We start from the raw sequence: 25,574 nt of genomic DNA, 5'->3' as shown, positions 1-25,574 counted from the left end.
ATCAATGGGATCATAATAGTCATCATAGCAATCATCCTTCGGTAAGTACGAAGGGGAATTAAACAATGTATGAGTTGAAGAGTTACTCTCATTAGAAGGTGGGCACGGGTAGCTAATCCGCTCTTCCTCCTTTTGTTCTTCGCTCTCCTCATCATCTTTTTCATCCAATGAGCTCACAGTTTCATCAATTTCTTCTTCCATAGACTCCTGCAAAATATTAGTCTCTTCTTGGACGGCGGAGTAGTTCTCAATATATGGTTTAACATAAGCATTAGAAGCATAATTATCATAGCAATATTTAAAAATATGGCAAAATTTTGAGATTTGTGAAGAGTAGCATCATACTTTTCAATCAAAGAAGCAATTTCAAAAGCACCCTTAAAAGCAACAAATTCTTCAATTTGTTGAACATCATAGTAATTATAAACACCCTTAACATACGAAGATACGATTCCATTATCACTAAACTCACATTGATAGGGAAGGTGTTTCTTAGGGTTTTCAGAACAACAAGTAAAATCATATATTTCACACAAATTCCAAGCATAGCATTGCAAACGTTGAATTTAACCCCATAATAGTTTCCCTTTTTCAGATATACGGTGTCGCGCATAACAAGCATGCTCATCTAAAGATTTGCCCTCAACTAAGCTAGTTGGGGTTTCGGCACGAGCACAAAGGGATCGAAGATGATCCAAGTAATAAGCTTCAGCTGTGTGATAGATTTTGAGTGGTTCTTCAACCATTGGTTCAGTAGGTACAACTAATTTTTTTTGGTATTTTGCTTTTCCTACCCATAACTAAAGATAGAAAACAACTAAGAACAGCAAATAAAAATTACTTAGTGATAAAGCAAACAAGCACACACGAGAATATTCACCCCACGCTATTGCTCCCCGGCAACGGCGCTAGAAAAAGGTCTTGATAACCCACAAGTATAGGGGATCGCAATAGTTTTCGATAAGTAAGAGTGTCGAACCCAACGATGAGCTAAAGGTAGAACAAATATTCCCTCAAGTTCTATCGACCACCGATACAACTCTACGCACGCTTGACGTTCGCTTTACCTAGAACAAGTATGAAACTAGAAGTACTTTGTAGGTGTTGTTGAATAGGTTTGCAAGATAATAAAGAGTACGTAAATAAAAATTAGGGGCTGTTTAGATTAAGAAACAATAAAGTAAATATAGCGAGTGTGGAAAAGTGGTGGTAGGAGTTGCGGAATTGCCCCTAAGCAATTGACTACTTTACTAGATCGATAGCAAGTATTATGTGGGAGAGGCCACTGCTAGCATGTCATCCCTGACTTGGAATTCTATGCACTTATGATTGGAACTATTAGCAAGCATCCGCAACTACTAATGTTCATTAAGGTAAAACCCAACCATAGCATTAAGATATATTGGTCCCCCTTCAACCCCGTATGCATCAATTTCTATGCTAGGTTGAAGCTTCTGTCACTCTTTCCCTCCAATACATAGTCCTATCAACATACAACTAACCCTATGGTGTGAACCACGCGCGCGCTCATATCACTACACCACAACACCAAAGCAATGGCATGTAATCTGCCGGGAGAAACCCCTTAAGAGGGTAGATAAACTGCCGGGAGAGCAATTCTCCCGGCAGATAGAACTGCCACGAGAACGGCTGCCGGGAATTACTTCTCCCGGCAGATAAACTTCTCCCGGTAGTTATACTGCCCCCACACATTTATTTGCCAGCAGTTTATTTTCTCCCGGCAGATTTGCCGTGGCGTATAAACTACATTTAGTGGCAATGTAACAGCCGGCGCAAGCTTGTTTAACCGGCAATTCATATGCCATCACATTGATTTCACTAGCAAAAGCAAATTGATCTGGGCAACAAATCGCTAATTTAATATGCATTCATTTTTCCAGGTCATCAAGACAAATGACACTATTTCATAATTCACATATGGACCTCATCGTAAAACTTAACTTCATTCAATGAAATTAACGACCAAATACATATGTTCCTAGAAACGCCCATATATAAGGGTGTTGTGCAACAAAAGGAAAATTACATATGTTTTTGGATGCGACACGACCAAAATGAGCATATAGTGTTCTATGCTAAACTAGCAACCAAAATTAGCTTTCCCCATGGTTGTAATGTTCCCAACAACACGAGGCCATAATCATTCAAAATTCTTATAGTTTATTGCTTTAACTTCCGCTAGCCTCTCACTCTTGTGCTTCAGCATTGTCTTCTCTTCCTTTTTCCATTCTATTTCCTGAAAAGAGAAATTTTTGGCACATTAGAATTTACACATCAGATGTAAGTAGATTGCCGTTTGTTTTCCTTCTCATCGTTGCCTTTTGTTTTCATTCTGACACATCATCTAAATGTTCCAAATAAAATATGGCCAGGTTCATAGTTTTATATGTTGAAGGGGGCAAACTAATACGAAGTCATGACAGCATGGCAAAACTTGGAACCCAAATTTGGCCATATTCATTTTATTTTTAAAAGTGCTTCACAAGCATGAATGGTAGATGTGCACATGTGTATAGAATGTCACCCCCATTTGTCAAGCCATATTTTTGGACTCAGACTAGAACAAAAATAAAAAATGAGTAAACAAGTTCAGGTTGGATATATGACTTACCTAGTGTACTCTCTGCCTCCATTCAAACTTCTCCTCCTAGCATCTTGTAGCCTTTGCTCAGCTGATAATTACTTGCCCTGACATAATACATGGAACATATAAGAATCCATGCTTCATGTTATTCTTAAGAAACAGTAACTTATTGAGTAAAAACTAGATTGAAGACCCCAACCTTATAAAATCAGCATGTACTAACAATTAAACTCTAGAAGAGTACTCCACTTTCAGTCTGTCTTAGTAGCAAAATGAAAGGAGACATAAATAAGTTCTCTAGCTAGTTATTTTTCTTCCATGTAACAGTATATGTGCATGATGACAGTTGAACTAGATGATCTCACATCGATCGACTAATGGGAATAAACAGCACAATACAAAAATCTTTTTACCCAAAGCTTGCTTGTAAAACTCCTACAACGTTTTAATGATTTAGTATTCAGTTGTAGCATCCGCTTGTTTAGCACCAAAAGATTATTGAACTCCCTATACTGATAAGACTTAATAAAAACATGTGCGCAGTCATTTAGAAGTATCCACTGCGGCACTGCCATAGTGCATAGATCATCTAGAAGTTTTCACTGGCAGAGAGCATATCTACAGTCCTTTACGTACAATATAAATCAAAACTGCAAACATTCCCTGGTGCTTCCTAGCAAGATGTCTAAAGATGAAAATGATAAAATGTTCTGAAGAACTGTTCTTACTCGATTAAATGGAGAAATATTTAAGGAGTGATTACCCTGAGTTCAAGCATTACAAAATACTAGATGTTTCCTTTCACACAAACAACACATGTCCAAGCATAATGTGTATATAAGTATGAAAGATAGATCATAGTAGCTGATAGCACAGGCAAGCGACATAGATAACCATTGTTTCATATGCACGCTCAAAAGAATCAAGTAAGCAAAAGTAGTTTTATTTTCACATCTCAAGTTTTGATGTGATAACTCAAGAACATTTAGTCCTGAGCCATGACACTAAGGCGTTGAACTTCACAAATTTGTGCAAAATACTACAATGTTGAGATCCTGGAATGATTAATTTCCCCATGACCACAAAAAGCAGTAACTCATAACCAAATCTATATCTAACACAACACACATATATTAGTCACGTTTGTCTATAGAAGATTTTTTTCCAGGAGATACTCCTAATAGTGCAAATAGCAATTACAACGCTAAATCGACAAATTTACTATAATAACTGATAAGGATGATCCTTGAAGGATGTAAGTGTGACCACCAGAAGAACATCAAATCACGTACAAGTTTTCGGACTTGTGCAATTTAGGGAAGCACCTTCTCAAGCACAGGATCAAGGGATAGAACAAAAATGATATCAAGATCTTGTAGAAGCTTCTCAAAATATCTAATTTCCTGTGACAATGTAGTTACTGCAATGCTTGTGAAGTTGAAAAGTATACACAAACTACTATCTATTAGATGGCATGAAAGTTTAAGCATAATTTTTGGTACCGATGTGAACTTGTTGTTTATATAATATATGGGTATATCACATTCAGACAACAACTTTCACAGTACATAAATAATAAACTTAATATCAGAGAACTAACACTTTTGCAAGTTCAAATCTTTAAACTCTAGAAGCAGTACTCCACTTTTAGTATATATTTGTAGCAAACACAGAAGAGACAGAAAGAGATTCTCTATCTGATTGCTTTTCTTACATGTACAAGTATATGTGCATGATAACGAGTGAACTAAATGATCTGACATCAATCGATCAATGGAGATAAACAAGGGTACTTGTTCATTCCAACTACATGTTCATTAGTCAAAGTTCATTTTCTTTTAACATCCAGAATTAGGACAAAGAGCACTTAATCATAGTAAATGGAAGAATACCCATTGGCACCAAGAATTAGAGTTGTGAAGAGCATTTTCATTGGTACATTCAAGCACAAGTTTGAGAGAAAAAAAATGTTACCTCAGTATTGAACTCCTATGAAACAATTAGCTAGATGGTAAATCAGGGCAGGAAAAGTAGCTACTTTTGTAGAGAAATTTTTAATATCAAATCCACACTCATGTCTATAAATTTAGCTCTTTCAGATGTGGCACCAAAAACTTTATAGAGCACTACATTCCCCTACTACTATAGTACATAATTTTTTGAATTTGGATTAGCAGTCCGCCCAGACTCCAGAGCAAATACAAGTCATTGATTTGTTCCATAAAATGAATATCCACCGTTCATCAGTACCTTGCCCAAGAGATCTAATGGTTGACATTTCTTAGATTTGCTATGTATGGGCAAGCGCCAAAACGACTCCAGGACCTTTCTGGAATCCTGACGGTTCCAAATGGGCCCACTGGTGAAACTTTGCTATTCAAGATCTTTTGTGGCTATGATTGGGAAACAACGATGACTAGAGTAACCTTCCTTCTATAAACAACTAGCTTGTACAGAGCACTAATCGTTTGTATCTACCAATTTTTGAAGCAGCAACTTGCCAATCCTTTGGACGGGATTTAACACTCAACAGCATACATACTACTCCCGTCTGAAAATAAATGTTGCTCAAATAAACAGATGAGTGAGTGAAGAACACGTGCATAGCTCGTGCCTTTGACTAGTATACACAGTCTTCAGTTGCGCAATGTCTGAACCTGAATAAATAAAGACCGATGCATGTACTAAGAAGGATGGATACAAGCAAATGAAGTAGGCACATATACTTGCATATTAAGATAACAAAATGAAATATACACTAACCTGGGCTGAAACCCTTTACTAATCACGAGCACCAGGAATTCCTCGAACAAACCAACCACTGCTAGAACTAGTCTCCAATCCTTTCACTAATAGCACCTGCATCAATTTGGTAGGAAAAGGAAAAAAACAATAAGGAACACGCTCAGTAGTAACTCGCTGGAAGGGAAAAATCTGCCTTCGTACGGAGAACTGGACAACGAGTACCATGAGTTCTCATCGAGCAGAGAAGAAAAGATTAACATCCTTGGTAAGGAAGATCTCACCTGCATCGGGTTTCCACCAAGACGGATCTGAGGAAAGTATTGTACCAGCATAGTAGAGATGGGACACCACGCTTTCCGTTGGCGGGGAGGAAGCCGTGGTGGGGGCCTATGCTCGTCGGCGTGATGGACTGTAAAGAAGAGATGGAGGCGACCGGCATCGTCGACCAGATCTGGTGGTGGTGTCAAAGGGAGGGAGGCAACGATGACCTCGCACACCATAGGCGTATCGAGGGAGGCGACGCCGAGATCCAAGCACCGCCGCCATAGATCCCGATGGGGTCGTACAGGTCAACCAAAGGGGGGGGAGGCGGAGGGCGTGGTCAACGGCAGAGGGGGCGGCGGCGGCGGTCGAGGAGGAGGTCTAGGGAGGGGCCGATTTGGGGGAGAACAGGTCGTGTGGTGGCTCTAATTCTTCTCTTTTTTGAGCGGTGGCTGTAATTCTTTTGAGTGGAAATGTCACGCGCTCTCCCGCGCCAGCGCGCGTTTGGGCCAAATATTATTTTGGGCTCGCGCCACAGGCAGGCCCGACAGATAGTGGGTCATAGTTCAGTTCTCTCGGCAGTTTTCATGACCTAAGATGTGGACATTATTATTGGCAGTGTGCATGCCCTTGCTGATTAACTTCTACCGGCAGTTTCTCCGCCGTTATGTACTTCTACCGGCAGTAACAAGATCCCTGGCAGATGGTTTGCCCTCATTCTTGTATTTCTCCCGGCAGTTAATTGCCCCCAATTCGGTGTTGTGGTATAGTGATGATGGGAACCAAAGGATAGAAACATAACCACAAGAAAATTAAATAAATCATAGCAATTCATTAACCACCAATAGGACAACGAAAATCTACTCAGACATCATAGGATGGCAACACATCATTGGATAATAATATGAAGCATAAAGCACCATGTTCAAGTAGAGGGTACAGCGGGTTGCGGGAGAGTGGACCGGTGTAGATAGAGGGGGGGAGGTGATGGAGATGTTGGTGAAGATGGCGGAGGTGTTGGTGTAGATCGCGGTGATGATGATGGCCCTCGGTGGCACTCCGGTGCCACCGGAAGCGAGGGGGAGAGAGCCCCCCTCCTTCTTATTCTTCCTTGACCTCCTCCCTATGGGAGAAGGGTTTCCCCTCTGGTCCATGGCCTCCATGGCGTGGGAGGGGCGAGAGCCCCTCCGAGATTGGATCTGTCTCTCTGTCTCTCTCTGTTTCTGCGTTCTTAGATTCTTCCCTTTCGCTGTTTCTTATATTCCCGGAGATCCGTAACTCCGATTGGGCTGAAATTTTAACGCAATATCTATCTGGATATTAGCTTTCTTGCGGCGAAAGAAGGGCACCAACCGCCTTACAGGGTGGCCACGAGGGTGAGGGGCGCGCCTGACACCCTGGGGCGTGCCCCCTACCTCGTGGGCCCCTCGAGCATCATCTCGCGTGGATTCTTCTTCACAAAATTATATATATTCCAAAAAAAATCTCCGTCGGTTTTTATTTCGTTTGGACTCCGTTTGATATGGATATTCTGCGAAACAAAAAACATGCAACAAACAGGAACTGGCACTGGGCACTGGATCAATATGTTAGTCCCAAAAATAGTATAAAAAGTTGCCAAAAGTATATGAAAGTTGTAGAATATTGGCATGGGACAATCAAAAATTATAGATACGACGGAGACGTATCACATTACAGAATAAAGATCCGTTGAGAGATGATGTCATCATGGTTTTTTGTGTTTTCAAGAAATGACGTCATGGCGGGTTATAAAAATTTCTGCGAAGAAAGGAAGATGGATTTTTTCTAAGTATTGAAGATTGACAAAGAACAAAGTTCAAAGTCAACCTGGGGCCTAATGTTGGGGATAGAGCTATCAGTTATGACCCGCCTAGGAGGGGCCGTGTCAGTCCCAATGACGGGTCACAAAGGAAGCCCAATGAACATTCAAGGTGATAGTTTATTAAGGCTTATAGAAGGCCTAAGCCCAGAGGCGGCTTAAGTCCCAATGTTGTAAATCGCCATATGTAAAGAAAGACTTGTGAGGAAAGGCGTGTAAAAGAAGTCACCGAGCCGGACACGCTTTATGAGCCGACCAGGACTCTGTAGGCCGCCAGGCATCAACCCGTGTATATAAGGGGACCACCCGGTGGTGGCTTAGGGCAAGAAACAAGAGATCGATAACCAAGCCTGTGGATTAGCCTCTTGGTGATCGAAACCCCAGCAATTCCAACACAACTAGACGTAGGCTTTTACCTTCGTCGTAAGGGGCCGAACTAGTATAAAACCTCTCGTGTCCTTTGTCCTGATTAACCCCTTTAAGATTCCTAGTTGCGATGGCCCTACGACTAAGTCCTTTTGCTAGGACATCTGCCATGACAATTCCACGACAACTAGTAAGCAAAGATAGAAGTGATTTCGAGGGTATGGTCATCTTGCCTGCAAAGTTCTCTGAGTTGATGAAAGCTTGATCCTTGTAAGTGTACTCAACGGGTTCCTCGATCACGTACTCGTATCCAGGCTCTACCCAAGGCAAGAACACAAGCAAAGGAAACCACAATCAACCACGGTGCAATGCGCAAGCAACATGATGCAAAACATGGCATGACATGCGGGATGTGATATGCAATGCATATGTGTGCTCCGAAAGGAAAAGATTGATCAAGGCATCAACTTGGCAATCCAAGAGTGACGCTGGAAAGATGAGATGATTTCGGTCGAAATCGATATAAAGATCACCGGAATCGGATGCACGGTTTGCAAATGGCGAGCAAAACAAGAATGGCACAATTCTGCGATTAACAGCACAATGACATCTAGAATGCAACAAGAAACTAAGCTACTGCACTCCAACATAGCAACAAAGCACATGGAAGTGATCTACTCAAGATGCTTGACAAAAGATGAAAACTGAGCTACGGCTAATTCACACAATAGCAGGTTAAAACAAGCATGGCAAAAGTGCAAAAGATATCAGCATCACAGACTTAGTGAAAATAACAACATGCCAGGAATTAACATTAGGAAGACATGTTTAGAGCACGCTAACAACATGCTACAGGAACATATCATAGCAAAACAAGGCATGCCATTAATCTACTCAAAGCATAGAACAAACGTCCCTTACTAACCATGAGTCAAAAAGGATCAGAAGATATGATGGCGCCCATGTAAACATAGCAAGTTTCGTTAACAGATTCAGACTTAGCAGAAAACTGAGCATGGCAAAAACAGAGTTATGAAGGCATCTTTACGAGCTCGATTCACTCACCATATGGCATTGCTTGACAAGATAATCATACTACCAGCAAGAAGACATGATCTTAAGGCTAACCATGGCAATAACAAGTTTATATCATACATGGATCAACTACAATAACCATGGAAAAATTGATTAACATGTAAACAATCCGCCAGGAACATTTTATAGCAAAAGTATAGCAAGATTGAGACATGCTAGGGCACTCAATAATTGCAGACAGGGGCATGGATGGATAGAGCATAACCATATGTCCAAATCATCCTTACTGAAGCAACTCAAATAAAGCACGCATCTCACTGTAGCAACATGGTTACATGGCATCAAAATAACAGCAGACAAAGACTTAGCCAAAACCCTGAGATCCTGAAATCAGTAATAACACGAAGGCTACTTTGCATGCTTGTTCTAGTCACCACAAAGATCACAAAAATACATGGCATACACCCCTGTAAATATGGCATGTCATAGACCAAAATACATGTAGAGCTCATGCCCATGTGCAGCACACAATAATTGTATCAAAAATGACAAATCCTCATACTCTGATAAGAATCAGCCCCTAACAATTTATAGCACTCTTGCATCAGTGATTTGGGCATCAATATGGACTCAAACAAGCATGCCACAATGGAACAAAATGAAGAGCACATCATGATGAACATTTTGATATATTGCACGCACGAAACAGAGCATCACACAAGAAGTTACAGCAGGTCAAAGTATGCACCAGGATTTTAAAGTTTAGGGACTTAGAAGAAATTGGACCTCGCGGGAAAGTCAATGGATATAGGGTTCGTGGAGCCAGAGCGGATCGGGCTGGGCGGCGGTGGCGTCGTCTCCCGCGAGGTCGTCGCCGGCGGGGCGGCGCGAAGGAGGTCGGCGGAGGCGGATCCGGGGTCTCCTTCTCCACATCTGGACGGGCGGCAGCCGGCGAGGACGCGGTCGGGCGGCGCGGCACGACGACGACCGGCAATGGCGAGGCGGAGCGGCGCCGGCGGGTGGTCGGCGGCAGGTGGTGAAGAGGCAGACGGCGGCCTCGGGCGTGGGCCAGGAGGCACGCTGGCGGCGGAGGAGCGGGCCCGCGGGGGCCGGCTGCGGGCCTCGGCGGGCCGGTGCGGCGGCGGGTGGCGGCGCGCCACGTGGCGCTTGCCGGTTGGTTGCCGGCGGCGGCGCGGACGCGTCCGACTCCTCCGGACGTGTCCGACGGCGAAGGGGAGCGGTGGCTAGGGTTTCGACCCGGATTTTTGGACGGGGAGGACATATTTATACCTAGAAGGAGGTGGGAGTGTCCAAATGAGGTGCGGTTTTCAACCACGCTATCGTGATCGAACGACCGAGAGGATGGATGGGGTTTGGATGGGTTATTGGGCCACTTTAGAGGGGTGCTGGGCTGCAACACACACGAGGCCTTTACGGTTCCCCAGTTAACCGTTGGAGTATCAAACGTACTCCAAATGGCACGAAACTTGACAGGCGGTCTACCGGTGGTGTACCAAGGCCGCTTGGAAAATCTCGGTCCATTCCGAGAATGTTTAACACCCGCACACGAAAAGAGACAAAAGGGGGCGCCGGAGGACGTAGGAGTGTCGGATTGCAAAACGGACAACGGGGAAAATGCTCGGATGCATGAGACGAACACGTATGCAAATGCGATGCACATGATGAGATGATATGAAATGCATGACATGGACAAAATGCAAAACGAAGACAAACTCAACCACGAAGGGAAACTCATAACTTAGAGCCGATAATGGAAAGAGTTGGAGTACAAATATGGCAGGTTACATCCGGGGCGTTACACGCTCCCTCCGTACTGAGGAGCACACCGTGGCCCTGGCAGCGGAAGTACAGGGCGGCCTAATCAAGCAGAACATCAATTCAGCGGCCAAGCCCCAAGACACTATTAAACGAGTCCGGATTACTCCGCGGCATGACAACCCGGCTCGTCAGGAGTTGGACTAGCAATTCAGCCTCCGTCTCAGTCCCGACCGAACTACGCGTACATAACTACGCACAAAAAATACCATTGGCAAAGACGGAGGCATAACTCGATCATGGTCCATAATACGGCTCGACCTTATCTGGGTACTCATACTTTCCCTTTTTTCTTCTATCCTTTTTTAGGTTTCTTTTCCACAAGCCCCTCACGATGGCCTCATCATCGACCCCTTCGAAGGATAAACACACCAAGGAGGCAAGCAGCATAGACGCATGGCAGAAACATCTAGATGATCTTTTTGACGATCACTTTGCCTGTTTAAAGGACCCGCACGCAGCTTACCCTGGTTCTCGGCATGTTAAATAGCCCTGTTGCTTATCGCATTATTTGTACAAATACGCCTTGACATATCAATCAGATTATAATGGAAATAGTTTGCAGCCCAACATATGTGGCATTGGCTTTCTTCTTCATTATATTTAAACTTTTTTTAATTGCACCTGTACACTTTGGTACGACTTAACCCACCAGGGGCTCCTTTGCGCTCCATATGTTGGCAACAAGTCCGAACACTTTTTACAATACAATTCGGCGCCCCGAATATTGTATTATATTCATCGGCTCCAAATCATGTCTTTGGTCAATAGTTGGGTTGCCCAGCTCCTGTGCTTGCTATCTTACGTTTCGTTTTATCGGCTAGGGTAGTAAAGGGAGAACTACTACGATTGTGTTTCTGGTTCATCCGGATAAACACCTCAGTAGAGAAAGCCAAAAACTTACTGTCATGATGCGGCGAGAGCTGGTCAGCTATTCGGTGGCTAAAATCTCTTGCGATTTTTTCCACACTACGTGACGGATCGGCTTCCAGCTGATCAGGTGTTCACAGCCCCTAGTCCGGATAAACAAACTAGGGGCTGCGCCTATACTCCTATTTGTCAAACTCCTATGGCTAAGTGAGGGTGATAAAGCCACATAGTCCGATTGCCTGGTTCGATGCACTAAACACCTCCTTCAAGGACCAAACTCTTGGGTCAAGTGTGTTTAGGTTGCAATCCAAACACCCCCGTACTATCTACGTGGGGGCTGAAGCCGACGACTGGCCAACTCTCAGATTTAAATAAATGGCCACACAGGAGGAAATATTTTCGAAAAACAATAAGCAATATATTGCATATAGGCTTTGTTCCATAATACAGGATTGGATAAACACAAATAGATTCATTCAAAGATAATGTCCTTCGCGCACTGGCCTGCTACAATGCGGGATCATTCCAGGACGTCATCAAAATAGCGCTCGGGCGTGCGGTGCTCTTTGCCCTCAGGCGGCCACTCGGTCGCAAGCTTGACGACGTTCATCTTCGCCCACTCCCCCTTGACGCGGGAGAAGGCCATCCACGCACCTTCGATGTAGACCGATCACTTTATGGCATCAAGCCGAGGGCAGGCATCGACCAGCCGCTTCACGAGCCCGAAGTGGCTGCTAGGTACGGCTTCGGCAGGCCATAGAAAGATTATTAAATCCTTCATGGCCAATCCGTCCACCCTATGCAGTTCGGACAGCTATTTCAGCTGATCGCTGAGGGCCACCGGATGCTCTCGCGTAAGGTATTGCGACCAGAACAACTTCTCCGATGAGCTCCCCTCCTTGGCTCAGAAGAACTCCGCAGCATCAGCCGCACTGCGAGGCAGATCCGCAAACGCTCCTGGAGAACTCCAAATCCGGATCAGTAAGAGATACCTCTTCTTCACAAATTTTCTCTGCATAATAAAGGTCTTACCCGCTGCAATTTGCTTTGCCTCCTGGACTTCCCGAAAGGCGCCCTGGGCTTCAACTCAGGCCTCTTGTGCGCTTTGGTGGGCCTTAGCAAGTTCAGACTCTTGGTCCGCAATCTTGCACTCCAAGGACTCACACTTCTTTATGGCGTCCTCGAGCTCCCGTTGAACCTCCCCGACCCTTGACTCGTGTTTCTTGTGGGCGGCTTCTTCCTGCTCCTCCCTCTTCTGGGCCTCGCTCAGAGCTTTCTAGAGGGACTCCACGTCAGCCGTAGCTCCTATGAAGCATCATATTAACATGATCAACACAAACAATTCTTATCATTTTTAAGATCTGAATAGGCCATTGCGTACCTTGCTTGTCCTCAAGCTGTTTTTTGACATGGCCGAGCTCTTCATCGACCTGCTCTAGCCTCTGCTTCAGTTTGGCTACTTCAGTAGCATGGGAGGTCGCAGCCAGCATCGACGCCTGCTTATTCACATAGACATATATGATGATTCTCCTGCGAAAATTATTCGATCCTCTGTCCGGCCTTTATTTTCGAACACCGGACAGAGTCTCAGGGGCTACTGTCTGTACTATGGTGTTCTTTTTGCATAATTGCGTCACATACCTCAAAGCCTGTTAGAAGGCTGGCTCAGGCTTCGGCCAGTCCACTCTTAGTGGACTGAACCCTCTCAACCACTGTACCCGTAAGGATACGGTGTTCTTCTGCGATGGAAGCGCCTTGGAGCGCTTCCAGTAGAGAGTCCGGTGCCTCCGGATGGACAGAGGTCACCGGCGGAATAGGTGCACCTCCTTCTTTCAAAGGAGACTTCTTACCTGATTCTGGAGCCATACGGGCCTTCGAAATAGTATTCGGATGGGGGCCGAATTGGCTATGGCCCCGTCGCTAGTCTCCAGGGGGCCTGCTCCCCCATGTGTCCGGCAGCCGAGGTATCACCCTCTGGCACCACCTCGGCAGCCTCCTGTACCTCTCCCTAGCCTGGTAGGTTCCCTCGGGACAACACTTCGGCGTTGTCCGTAGTCTTGGGGGAGGAGGCCGGTGGAAGCGACCGTCTGTCCATCACATTTGGATCCAGCGAATTCCCTGAAGATGAGGATCGCTGGAGATGGGTGAGAGCCAGACTACAGCGCATGATTCAACATATTAAAACCATGAAGTAAAGGAGCTGGATATATATGTGTGTAAGTTCCTTTAAGTACTTACGATCCGGACAGGGGCTTCTTCCTGGGACGCCATTCAGGGCTGCTATCGTTGTCCGATTCGGAATCGTCCGCAAGGGAGACTCTCCCTTTCTTGGACGCCCCCGCCTCTGATGACCCACAAGTATAGGGGATCTATCGTAGTACTTTCGATAAGTAAGAGTGTCGAACCCAATGAGGAGCAGAAGGAAATGATAAGCGGTTTTCAGCAAGGTATTCTCTGCAAGCACTGAAATTATAGGTAATAGATAGTTTTGTGATAAGATAATTTGTAACGAGCAACAAGTAACAAAAGTAAATAAAGTGCAGCAAGGTGGCCCAATCCTTTTTGTAGCAAAGGACAAGCATGGACAAACTCTTATATGAAGGAAAGCGCTCCCAGGGACACATGGGAATATCGTCAAGCTAGTTTTCATCACGTTCATATGATTCGTGTTCGGTACTTTGATAATCTGATATGTGGGTGGACCGGTGCTTGGGTGCTGTCCTTACTTGGACAAACATCCCACTTATGATTAACCCACATTGCAAGCATCCGCAACTACAACAAAAGTATTAAGGTAAACCTAACCATAGCATGAAACATATGGATCCAAATCAGCCCCTTACGAAGCAACACATAAACTAGGGTTTAAGCTTCTGTCACTCTGGCAACCCATCATCTACTTATTACTTACCAATGCCTTTCTCTTGGCCCAAATAATGGTGAAGTGTCATGTAGTCATGTAGGATCGAAAGTATGTCTAGAGGGGGGGTGATTAGACTACTTGACCAATTAAAAATCTATCCTTTTCCCAATTTTAGTCTTTGGAAGATTTTAGCAATCTTAGCACAAGTCAAGCAATCTTAACACAATCCAAGCAAGCATGCAAAGAGTCTATGAGCAGCGGAAAGTAAAGCATGCAACTTGCAATAATGTAAATGGAAGGGTTTGGAGAATTCAAACGCAATTGGAGACATAGATGTTTTTGTCGTGGTTCCGATAGGTGGTGATATCGTACATCCACGTTGATGGAGACTTCAACCTACGAAGGGTAACGGTTGCGCGAGTCCACGGAGGGCTCCACCCACGAAGGGTCCACGAAGAAGCAACCTTGTCTATCCCATCATGGCCATTGCCCACGAAGGACTTGCCTCACTAGCGGTAGATCTTCACGAAGTAGGCGATCTCCTTGCCCTTACAAACTCCTTGGTTCAACTCCACAATCTTTTCGGAGGCTCCCAAGTGACACCTAGCCAATCTAGGAGACACCACTCTCCAAGAAGTAACAAATGGTGTGTTGATGATGAACTCCTTGCTCTTGTGCTTCAAATGATAGTCTCCCCAACACTCAACTCTCTCTCACAGGAAATGGATTTGGTGGAAAGAAGATTTGAGTGGAAAGCAACTTGGGGAAGGCTAGAGATCAAGATTCATATGGTGGGAATGGAATGTCTTGGCCTCAACACATGAGTAGGTGGTTCTCTCTCAGAAAATGTGTATTGGAAGTGTAGGTATGTTCTGATGGCTCTCCCCACAAATGAAGAGTGGGTGGAGGGGTATATATAGCCTCCACACAAAAACTAACCGTTACACACAATTTACCAATCTCGGTGAGACCGAATTCAGAAACTCGGTCAGACCGATTTAGCAAACCTAGTGACCATTAGGATTTTCGATGGGACTAAGATGCAACTCGGTAGGACCGATATGGTTAGGGTTAGGGCATAACGTAATCTCGGTGTGACCGATTACACAAACTCAGTGGGACCAATTTTGGTAATAAGCTAACCAGAGAGTTGGTCAGGTAAACTCGGTGGGACCGATTTGCTCATTTTGGTGGGACCGAAATGTTACAAAAAGGAAACAGAGAGTTTACATTGCAATCTCGGTGGGACCGATCGCTCATCTCGGTAGGACCGAAATGTTACGAAGGGAAACAGAGAGATTACAACCCCATCTCGGTGTGACCGAAATCCCTATCGGTGAGACCGATTTGCCCAGGGTTTGTGGCAGTCGCTATGACATCTGAACTCGGTGGCGCCGGATAGAAAGAATCGGTGGGGCCGAGTTTGACTTTTGGTTTAGGTCATATGTGGATGTGGGAAGGTAGTTGAGGGTTTTTGGAGCATACCACTAAGCACTATGAAGCAAGAACCTCATCAAGCAACACCTCAGCCCTCCTTGATAGTATTGCCTTTTCCTATAGACTCAATGTGATCTTGGATCACTAAAATATAAAATGTAGAGTCTTGATCTTGAAGCTTGAGCCAATCTTTTTGTCCTCGGTATTTTGAGGGGTCCACTTTCCTCATCCATGCCATGCCATTCATTGAGCTTTTCCTGAAATATTAATCTTGGAATAATGTTAGCTCAATGAGCTATATGTTGTTAGGAATTACCAAAACCACCTAGGGATAGTTGTACTTTCAGTCTCCCCCTTTTTGGTAATTGATGACAACATATAGATCAAAGCTTCGACGAATGATAATAAGAGTGAAAAACATTGCGCTTTGAGAAGTATGTGAAAAGCAAGAGCTCCCCCTAAATTTGTGCATAGTTTATGATTTGCTTTGGACTGCAAATGCACAGAGAGTTAGGCTCATGGGTTACTCTTCCATGTCACATACATCTTGGTGGAGCGCTCAAAATGATAATAATTAAATACATGCACTCATCGCCAAGCAAAGTGAATGATCATATAGGGATAAAATGATAATGTCATCCAACAAGCATTAATGTAGCATATGATCAAACACACATGATCATCCAAGTATCACGCAGACAAAAAGTATCTCAAACAAGCAAATAAAGTTCAACCACCAAAGCAAGAGATAATAGAAAGGCAATGCTCTCTCTCGAAGCCTATGATCTATACATTTTTCTTCCCCTTTGGCAACAAGTTACCAAAAAGTTCATAGAAAATGCATAGCACTAAATCGTCTCTCAGGCTTGGTCTTTAGGTGGTGGTGTCCAGAGAACTCCAAGAACGAAGGCTTCAGTCGATGTAGATGGAGCTGATGGAGAAGGTGCTGGAGCTGGTGGCACTGAAGCTGTAGCTGGTGCAGATGAAGTGGCTCTGGTGTCTGTTACTGGCACTGTAGTTGACCTCTGAGCTCTAGGCACTCTGGCAAATGCATCAGTGGTTGTCTTGCCCTTCCTCTCCTACATATCATCCTGAAGTTGCTCCACAACACACTGGATCTCAGTTACCTTCACATCCATGTCATAGAACTTCTGCTCCACAATCTTTTCTAAGCTCTCCTAGTTTTGAGTCAGGGTGGCCAGCCCTTTCTCAATCCTTAGAGTGGATGCAATTAAGTAGCCAAGCTGATCTTGCTTGCTCTTCAGAAGATACTGAGATGCCTCTTCCATGGTTGGCATCTTTGCAACTTTCTCAGCCTTTGCCTTCTCCCTCTTTGCTTGAACATGCACAGAAGATGGTTCATCCTCATTCATAACCACTTGGTTGTCCTCAAATTCTGGATAGATAGGCATGTGCTCCTTGTCCAACAAGTATGTGCCAGTGCCCATCTTGGAGTTAATCAACTCCTAGATCTGTGGTGCATACCCACAACTTCTCTTTTGGTCAGCAGCTGTCCTCTTGATAGTTTCAACTATAAGACTCATGACCTTGAACGTTTGTGGCACATCAAATATATGTAGCAGATTGATGGAGTGGCCTCTGATCATTCTGTGATCACCAGACTTGGGCAGAAGAGTGTGCCTGAGGATCCAATTGATAGTAGGTAGTCCTGGCAGCAGGTGTTTCACTGATCCAAAATTGGTGAGTCTCAAGATCTGCATCAGGAATCTCCTTGTACATGCCAGCCATGGAGTTGTGATCCTTCTTCTTCTTGGCATAGACATACAAGTCATCTTCATTCTCCTCAGGAGCATTGATCAATTGAGCCCATTCTGCTACTGTTGACTGGTATCTAGTGCCTTCAGACATCCAGACTATCTTGCCATCTGGGTAGAAGTGAGCTGTGGAGTAGAACTGCATGATAAGCTCATCATTCCACTTTGTGAGCTTCTGATCCACAAACTCATCAACTCCACAAGCCTTGAAAGTGTCATATACTCCTGGATAGTGTTCTTCATTCTCCTTGATGTACTCCCAGCTGACCCATCTCATGTCACATACTATTGGTTTCTTGTCAAGTAACACTGTCTCATAAAAATCCTGCTGTTCTTTGGTATGGAACCTGTAGTCCACAGCAGTTCTCCTTCTGGTGGCATATGGATCTGACTCTCTCCATAGCCTCAATCCCGAGTCCTTCCTAATCTTCATGTTTTCTGCTACGGGATGAGCATCATTATGATCTGGAATTTTTGGTTTTAACTTCCTCAAAACATGTGTCTCATCATCTTCTTCTTCAGCAACAGTTTCAGGCACTGGGGCCTTGTTTTTCTCAGCAGCTGGAATGTTCCTGGTACTCCTCTTTGGTGCAGTTTTGGGTTTTGGAGCAGCTGGCTTTGGAGCTTCTTTGGGCTTAGATGAAGCCGCCCCTAATCTAATGGCATCTCCCATAAGTTTATGTGCCTTAGGTGCTGGTGCAGCATCCTCTTCCTCTTCCTCTTCTTCAGAGTCTTTCATGATTGAAGATCTCCCAAGCACTCTGGCAGTGGTCTTCTTGACCCTCTCTTTCCTTTTCTTTTCTGCCACAACCTGCTCTTTGGGTGCAGAACCCAAAGTCTCTTGAGTAGATGCTCTGGCTTTAGACATTGGAGCTCTCTTGGCAGGAACCTTTTGCTTCATCCCTGGCTTGGTGGCAGCAGTAGTGCTATATTCCTTTTTAACCACTTTCTTCTTGGAAGTGGCCTCATCCTCAACTGCCACATAGTCTTCATCCTCAGATTCAGAAGTTTTCTTCTTTATGGCCCTGGTGGCAGCTTTTGGCAAGTTGCTGGGTGTGCTCCTGCTTCCATCATCTGAGCTGCTAGAGGGACTAGTGCCCTCACTCGATCATGTGAACCTGCTCCTCTGACTTGTTCTGACTGTCACTTTGATCAGACATAATGCAATCTCTGATAGCTGACCCTGTGAATAGATTATAGATGAGGTAGAGTGGATGAGCATCACAAAGTATAGAGGTTTTTGCAAAAGAATGAATCAAAAACTTAGTTTTAGTTTTCCTCAGAAAGCATTTTGGATCTACCGATTTGCAAACTCGGTGATACCGAAGCAGCTTTTGGAACCTAAACTAGTGAACTCGGTCAGACCGAGTCACAATTCGGTGGCACCGAGACTGCTAGGGTTTCACAAAGTGCTAAATTCGGTCACACCGATTTGCAATTCTCGGTCAGACCGAGAATTACATGTGCAATGGCCTGAGCCAAATCGGTGGAACCAATTTCATCAACTCGGTCGGTCCGAGATGGTTTCGGTGGAAACCTAACCCTAAATTTTCCATTCACGACTAAGCTACGGAGTGTTTTCGATGGATAGAATGATCTCAATCGTGGCAAGATACATGGCAAAGCAATGTGCTGGGGAATCGGAGTTAGAACAGCACAAAGTTCAAGTCCATACCCTAGTTCGGCGATGAACTTGCTACGGCGGCAATGATGGAGATGATCCCGTTGACGGCGGCAGAGACCAGTGACAGGAGGCGGCTGGCGACGAGGAGGACGATCCAGAGAGCTAGGGAGGCAGAGCAGGCTAAGCGCGGGCGACGAGGTTCGGAAAGTTTTCCAAAATTTGACCCGTGTATATATATAGCCTGACCCTGTCGGTGTGACCGAGTGGAACAACTCGGTGGCACCGAGATTCATAACTGCAAGCAGTTACTGAAACTCGGTGTGACCGAAAAGTTTGAATCGGTTGCACCGAGATTGAAAACCTAGATTGACTTAGTGATCTTGGTATGACCGAAATGGATGAATCGGTCAGACCGAAACACACAAAGAAGTTTTGGAAGTTTAAGTCTATGACGAATCGGGGACTCCGAGTGCTCCTCACACAGAGTGGTTCGAATCTGACTTGATCAAACTTTGTGATGCAGCATGAATAGAGTTTGAGACGAGAAAAGCATAAATAGCTACAGAAGGTTGTTAGGCATTCTTGTCCATCCACTTGGCCAAAAGAAAAGGAAACCAATCAATCAAAACAACAAGTGGATGTCCTTGAATGAGTAAATTATGCAACCAACATGCTCACACAATAAAATGACAAATGAAATATGTGGCAAAGCATGCACAACCAATTCTAGCATCTATCAAGCAATTGGCGATGACTGGGTCATCTATATATGAGTATATTGACTTAGGAGTCAAATAAGAACATTTGATCATAGGTCATACTCATCGTTTAAGCACAAGTGGGGTTACCACTTTTACATAAAGCGTTGTTGTGTTCACACCATTAGAGTTGCTTTAGCTCAATTCTTAGAGTAAAGCTCCCCCTAGATGTGAGATCGCCCCTAAGAGGGATGAACTAACCTTGGGTTTTGTCGATGATATCTTCATGTAGGTGTTGAAGATGTGGATGCTCTAAGTTGATGTAGATCATTCGGGGCTATCCTTTGGAGTGAGTTGCACTTTCAATACCTACACGGGTTAGTCCCACAAGGAACAAACAAGGATATCCATAGACATAGAGTGATGCACACACAAGATGATGTCTATGAAAGCTTTAGGTTACCTTGTCCCTTGTCTTACCAACAAGAGGGTTTGTGACTCCTTGAACTAGTGCAAGATGTGGAAGTTGATTGCACTCGTTCTTGCCAAAATGATAAGAGTGAAATATGTTGGCGGAGTCACCCTCAAGAACTCTCTTGTTCTTCTTCTTCGGGATCCACACCATCTTGATGGGAATCCTCAGAGTTGTAGCTGTACCTGGTGAAGTGCAACTTGATGTAGTCTTGGGAACCCACTTGACCAAGGCCTTAAGAGTTTCTTCAAATGCATCAATTTCCTCTTGAAGCTTGTCCTTGCCTTTTTGCTTGTGGTCTTGTGGTGCAAGATCATCTTGAGCTTGTGTCCCTTTGAAAGAAGTAGGATCATACTTCTCTTGTTGAGGAACAAACTTCGTCTTGGGGTATTGATCTTCTTCCCACTCAACTCCATTGGCATTGAACTTTCATTCAAAACCAATACCTTGATTCTTCCGGTGCCTTCCTTGCTTGCATACAATTTCCTCGAATTGCTTACTCCCGGCAAGGCTCTTGTAAACGCCTTTCTCTATAATTCCCTTCAATAAGCTATTTTCTTGCTCAAGTGTAACTTGGCTAAGAGAATCATTAGTGGAATCAAGAGAACTACTAGAAGCAACAACATTGGATTTAGCATGATTATTGTTACTACTAGAAGAAGAATCTTTCTTGTTCTTGTTACTAGACTTGACTTGAGGCATGTAAGTGGATAAGAGTAAACGCTTGGCAATGTAAGAAGAACTTTTCTTGCGAAGATCATCATTGATTGCCTTTAAGAACTCATGCTCTTGCTCAAGATTGAGCTTCTCAAAACGTAATTTCTCATGAGTCCTTAAAAGTTCTCGATGATCTCCTAAGATAGTTTCATGAGCTAACTTAAGAGTGTTCAGTTCTTTAGTTAGAGACTCAATCTTCTCCTTATCATTATCATTCATTTCATCTTGATTAGCATGATTAATTGACGTTTCATCATAGTATTCATCACTATAGTTGTCAACAAGTAAATCATCATCACCTAACAAGTCATCTTCATCACTATTGAAATCAACATACTCGGGGTGTGATACCTTTGGACCTTTGGCCATGAAGCATCTTCCAATTCCTTCATTTGGTGAATCAAATATGTCGTAGGAGTTGGTTGACACAAGTGCTAGACCGGCAACACCTTCATCTTGAGTATATTCGGAGTCAGAGTGATAGCTTCTCTCGGAGTGATTGTCGGAGTCGGAGCCGGATACCCATTCACCAACATGAGCTTGATGTCTTCATTTTGTGTAGCTCCTTGATGACTTCTCCTTCCTTTTTGAATCCTTGCTTCTCCGAGAGGGTCTTCGTTCATATCGATCATCCCTACTCCTTCTCTCCCTTGATGGTGATTCTTCTCTTCTACTTCTTCTTTTGGGAGAATCTTTTCTTCTCTTGTGGGGAGCCGTACACTCATTGGAGTAGTGTCCGGGTCTTCCACAATTGTAGCAGTTTCACTCTCGACTAGAAGATCTTTTGGCATTGTAGGACCTTGACTTGGAACTTCTCTCTTTGCTTCTATTCTTGTAGAACTATTTGAAGTTCTTCACCATTAGGCTCAATTCTTCATTGAAGGTTTGTTTCTCACTTGATGATGTGGGAGCATCACATGAGGCTTTGTATGCACCACTTGACTTGTTATGGAGCTCCTCCTTATCCTTGAGTGACATCTCATGAGCAACAACTCTTCCAATGACTTCCGTTGGCTTGAGATCTTTGTAATTTGGCATCATTTGGATCAGTGTGCATACAGTATAGTATTTTCCATCCAAGGCTCTTAGGATCTTCTTGAGGATGAATTTGTCGGTCATCTCTTCACTTCCTAAGCCGGCAATCTCATTTGTGATAACAGCAAGCCTAGAGTACATTTGAGCGACACCTTCACCATCCTTCATTTTGAACTTGTCAAGTTGACTTTGAAGCACATCCAACTTGGATTCCTTGACGGAGTCGGTACCTTCGTGCATATCAATCAAAGTATTCCAAATTTCCTTTGCATTCTCAAGACGGCTGATTTTGTTGAATTCTTCAGGGCACAATCTGTTGAAGAGGATATCACAAGCTTGAGCATTGTATTGTAGCATCTTCAACTCTTCCGCGGTAGCTTCATGATTCGGTTCTCTCCCATCAAAGAATTCACCTTCCAAGCCAACACACACAATAGCCCAAACGGCGGGGTTATGTCCAAGAATATGCATTTTCATCTTATGCTTCCAACTAGCAAAATTAGTACCATCAATGTAAGGACCTCTACGGTGATAATTTCCCTCGCTAGACGCCATACTCTCCTAGGTTGTGAAACCAAGGCTATGACTACCAAAAGCTATGGAAATCAAAGCAAATGGAGACCAAAGCTCTGATACCACTTGTAGGATCGAAAGTATGTCTAGACGGGGGGTGATTAGACTACTTGACCAATTAAAAATCTATCCTTTTCCCAATTTTAGTCTTTGGAAGATTTTAGCAATCTTAGCACAAGTCAAGCAATCTTAACACAATTCAAGCAAGCATGCAAAGAGTCTATGAGCAGAGGAAAGTAAAGCATGCAACTTGCAAGAATGTAAAGGGAAGGGTTTGGAGAATTCAAACGCAATTGGAGACACGGATGTTTTTGTCGTGGTTCCGATAGGTGGTGCTATCGTACATCCACGTTGATGGAGACTTCAACCCACGAAGGGTAACGGTTGCGCGAGTCCACGGAGGGCTCCACCCACGAAGGGTCCACGAAGAAGCAACCTTTTCTATCCCATCATGGCCATCGCCCACGAAGGACTTGCCTCACTAGCGGTAGATCTTCATGAAGTAGGTGATCTCCTTGCCCTTACAAACTCCTTGGTTCAACTCCACAATCTTGTCGGAGGCTCCCAAGTGACACCTAGCCAATCTAGGAGACACCACTCTCCAAGAAGTAACAAATGGTGTGTTGATGATGAACTCCTTGCTCTTGTGCTTCAAATGATAGTCTCCCCAACACTCAACTCTCTCTCACAGGATATGGATTTGGTGGAAAGAATATTTGAGTGGAAAGAAACTTGGGGAAGGCTAGAGATCAAGATTCATATGGTGGGAATGGAATATCTTGGCCTCAACACATGAATAGGTGGTTCTCTCTCAGAAAATGTGTATTGGAAGTGTAGGTATGTTCTGATGGCTCTCTCCACGAATGAAGAGTGGGTGGAGGAGTATATATAGCCTCCACACAAAAACTAACCGTTACACACAATTTACCAATCTCGGTGGGACCGAATTGAGAAACTCGGTCAGACCGATTCAGCAAACCTAGTGACCGTTAGGATTTTCGGTGGGACTAAGATGCAACTCGGTAGGACCGATATGGTTAGGGTTAGGGAATAACGTAATCTCAGTGTGACCGATTACACAAACTCGGTTGGACCGATTTTGGTAATAAGCTAACTAGAGAGTTGGTCAGGTAAACTCGGTGGGACCGATTTGCTCATTTCGGTGGGACCGAAATGTTACAAAAAGGAAACAGAAAGTTTACATTGCAATCTCGGTGGGACCGATCGCTCATCTCGGTAGGACCGAAATGTTACGAAGAGAATCAGAGAGATTACAACCCCATCTCGGTGTGAACGAAATCCCTATCAGTGAGACCGATTTGCCTTGGGTTTGTGGCAGTGGCTATGACATCTGAACTCGGTGGCACCGGATCGAAAGAATCGGTGGTGCCGAGTTTGACTTTTCATTTAGGTCATATGTGGATGTGGGAAGGTAGTTGAGGGTTTTTGGAGCATATCACTAAGCACTATGAAGCAAGAACCTCATCAAGCAACACCTCATCCCTCCTTGATAGTATTGGCTTTTCCTATAGACTCAATGTGATCTTGGATCACTAAAATATATAATGTAGAGTCTTGATCTTGAAGCTTGAGGCAATATTTTTGTCCTTAGTATTTTGAGGGGTCCACTTTCCTCATCCATGCCATGCCATTCATTGAGCTTTTCCTGAAATATTAATCTTGGAATAATGTTAGCTCAATGAGATATATGTTGTTAGGAATTACCAAAACCACCTAGGGATAGTTGCACTTTCAAGTCGACGTTCACATAACACCACTAGAGGAGAGACAACATACATCTCATCAAAATATCGAACGAATACCAAATCACATGACTACTAATAGCAAGACTTCTCCCATGTCCTCAGGAACAAACGTAACTACTCACAAAGCATATTCATGTTCATAATCAGAGGGGTATTAATATGCATATAGGATCTGAACATATGATATTCCACCAAATAAACCGGCTAACATCAACTACAAGGAGTAATCAACACTACTAGCAACCTACAGGTACCAATCCCAGACTTAGAGATAAGAATTGGATACAAGAGATGAACTATGGTTTGAGAGGAGATGGTGCTGGTGAATATGTTGATGGAGATTGGGCCCCTCCCGATGAGAGGAGCATAGGTGATGATGATGGTGATGATTTCCCCCTCCCGGAGGGAAGTTTCCCAGGCAGAACAGCTCCGCCAGAGCCCTACATTGGTTCCGCCTCGTGGCGGCGGAGTCTCGTCCCGAAAGCTTGCTTATGATTTTTTTTCCTCAACAAAAGATTCCATATAGCAGAAGATGGGCATCGGAGGGCCACCAGGGGGCCCACGAGGTAGGGGGCGCGCCCCCACCCTCGTGGCCACGGTGTGGGCCCCCTCTGGAACTTCTTGCGCTTACTATGTTTTATATATTCTGAAAATAGCTTCCATGAAGTTTCAGGACTTTTGGAGCTATGCAGAATAGGTCTCTAATATTTTCTCCTTTTCCAGCCCAGAATCCCAGCTGCCGGCATTCTCGCTCTTTATGTAAACCTTGTAAAATAAGAGAGAATAGGCATAAGTATTGTGACATAATGTGTAATAACAGCCCATAATGCAATAAATATCAATATAAAAGCATGATGCAAAATGGACATATCAACTCCCCCAAGCTTAGACCTCGCTTGTCCTCTAGCAAAAGGCGAAATCGAAAAATATGTCCACATGTTTAGAGATAGATGTGTCGATAAAAAATAAAATACGGACATGAGGGCATCATGATCATTCTTAGAACAGTAGCTTATATAGTTATTGTCATATGATCTCTTATGCTAAAGTAACAAT

Source organism: Triticum urartu, chromosome 7A (assembly GCF_056163025.1).
Source record: "Triticum urartu cultivar PI428250 chromosome 7A, HENAU_Tu73, whole genome shotgun sequence".
NCBI classification, from domain to species: Eukaryota; Viridiplantae; Streptophyta; class Magnoliopsida; order Poales; family Poaceae; genus Triticum; species Triticum urartu.
The sequence above is the reverse complement of the archived record's forward strand: the minus strand, read 5'-3'. Positions refer to the sequence as shown.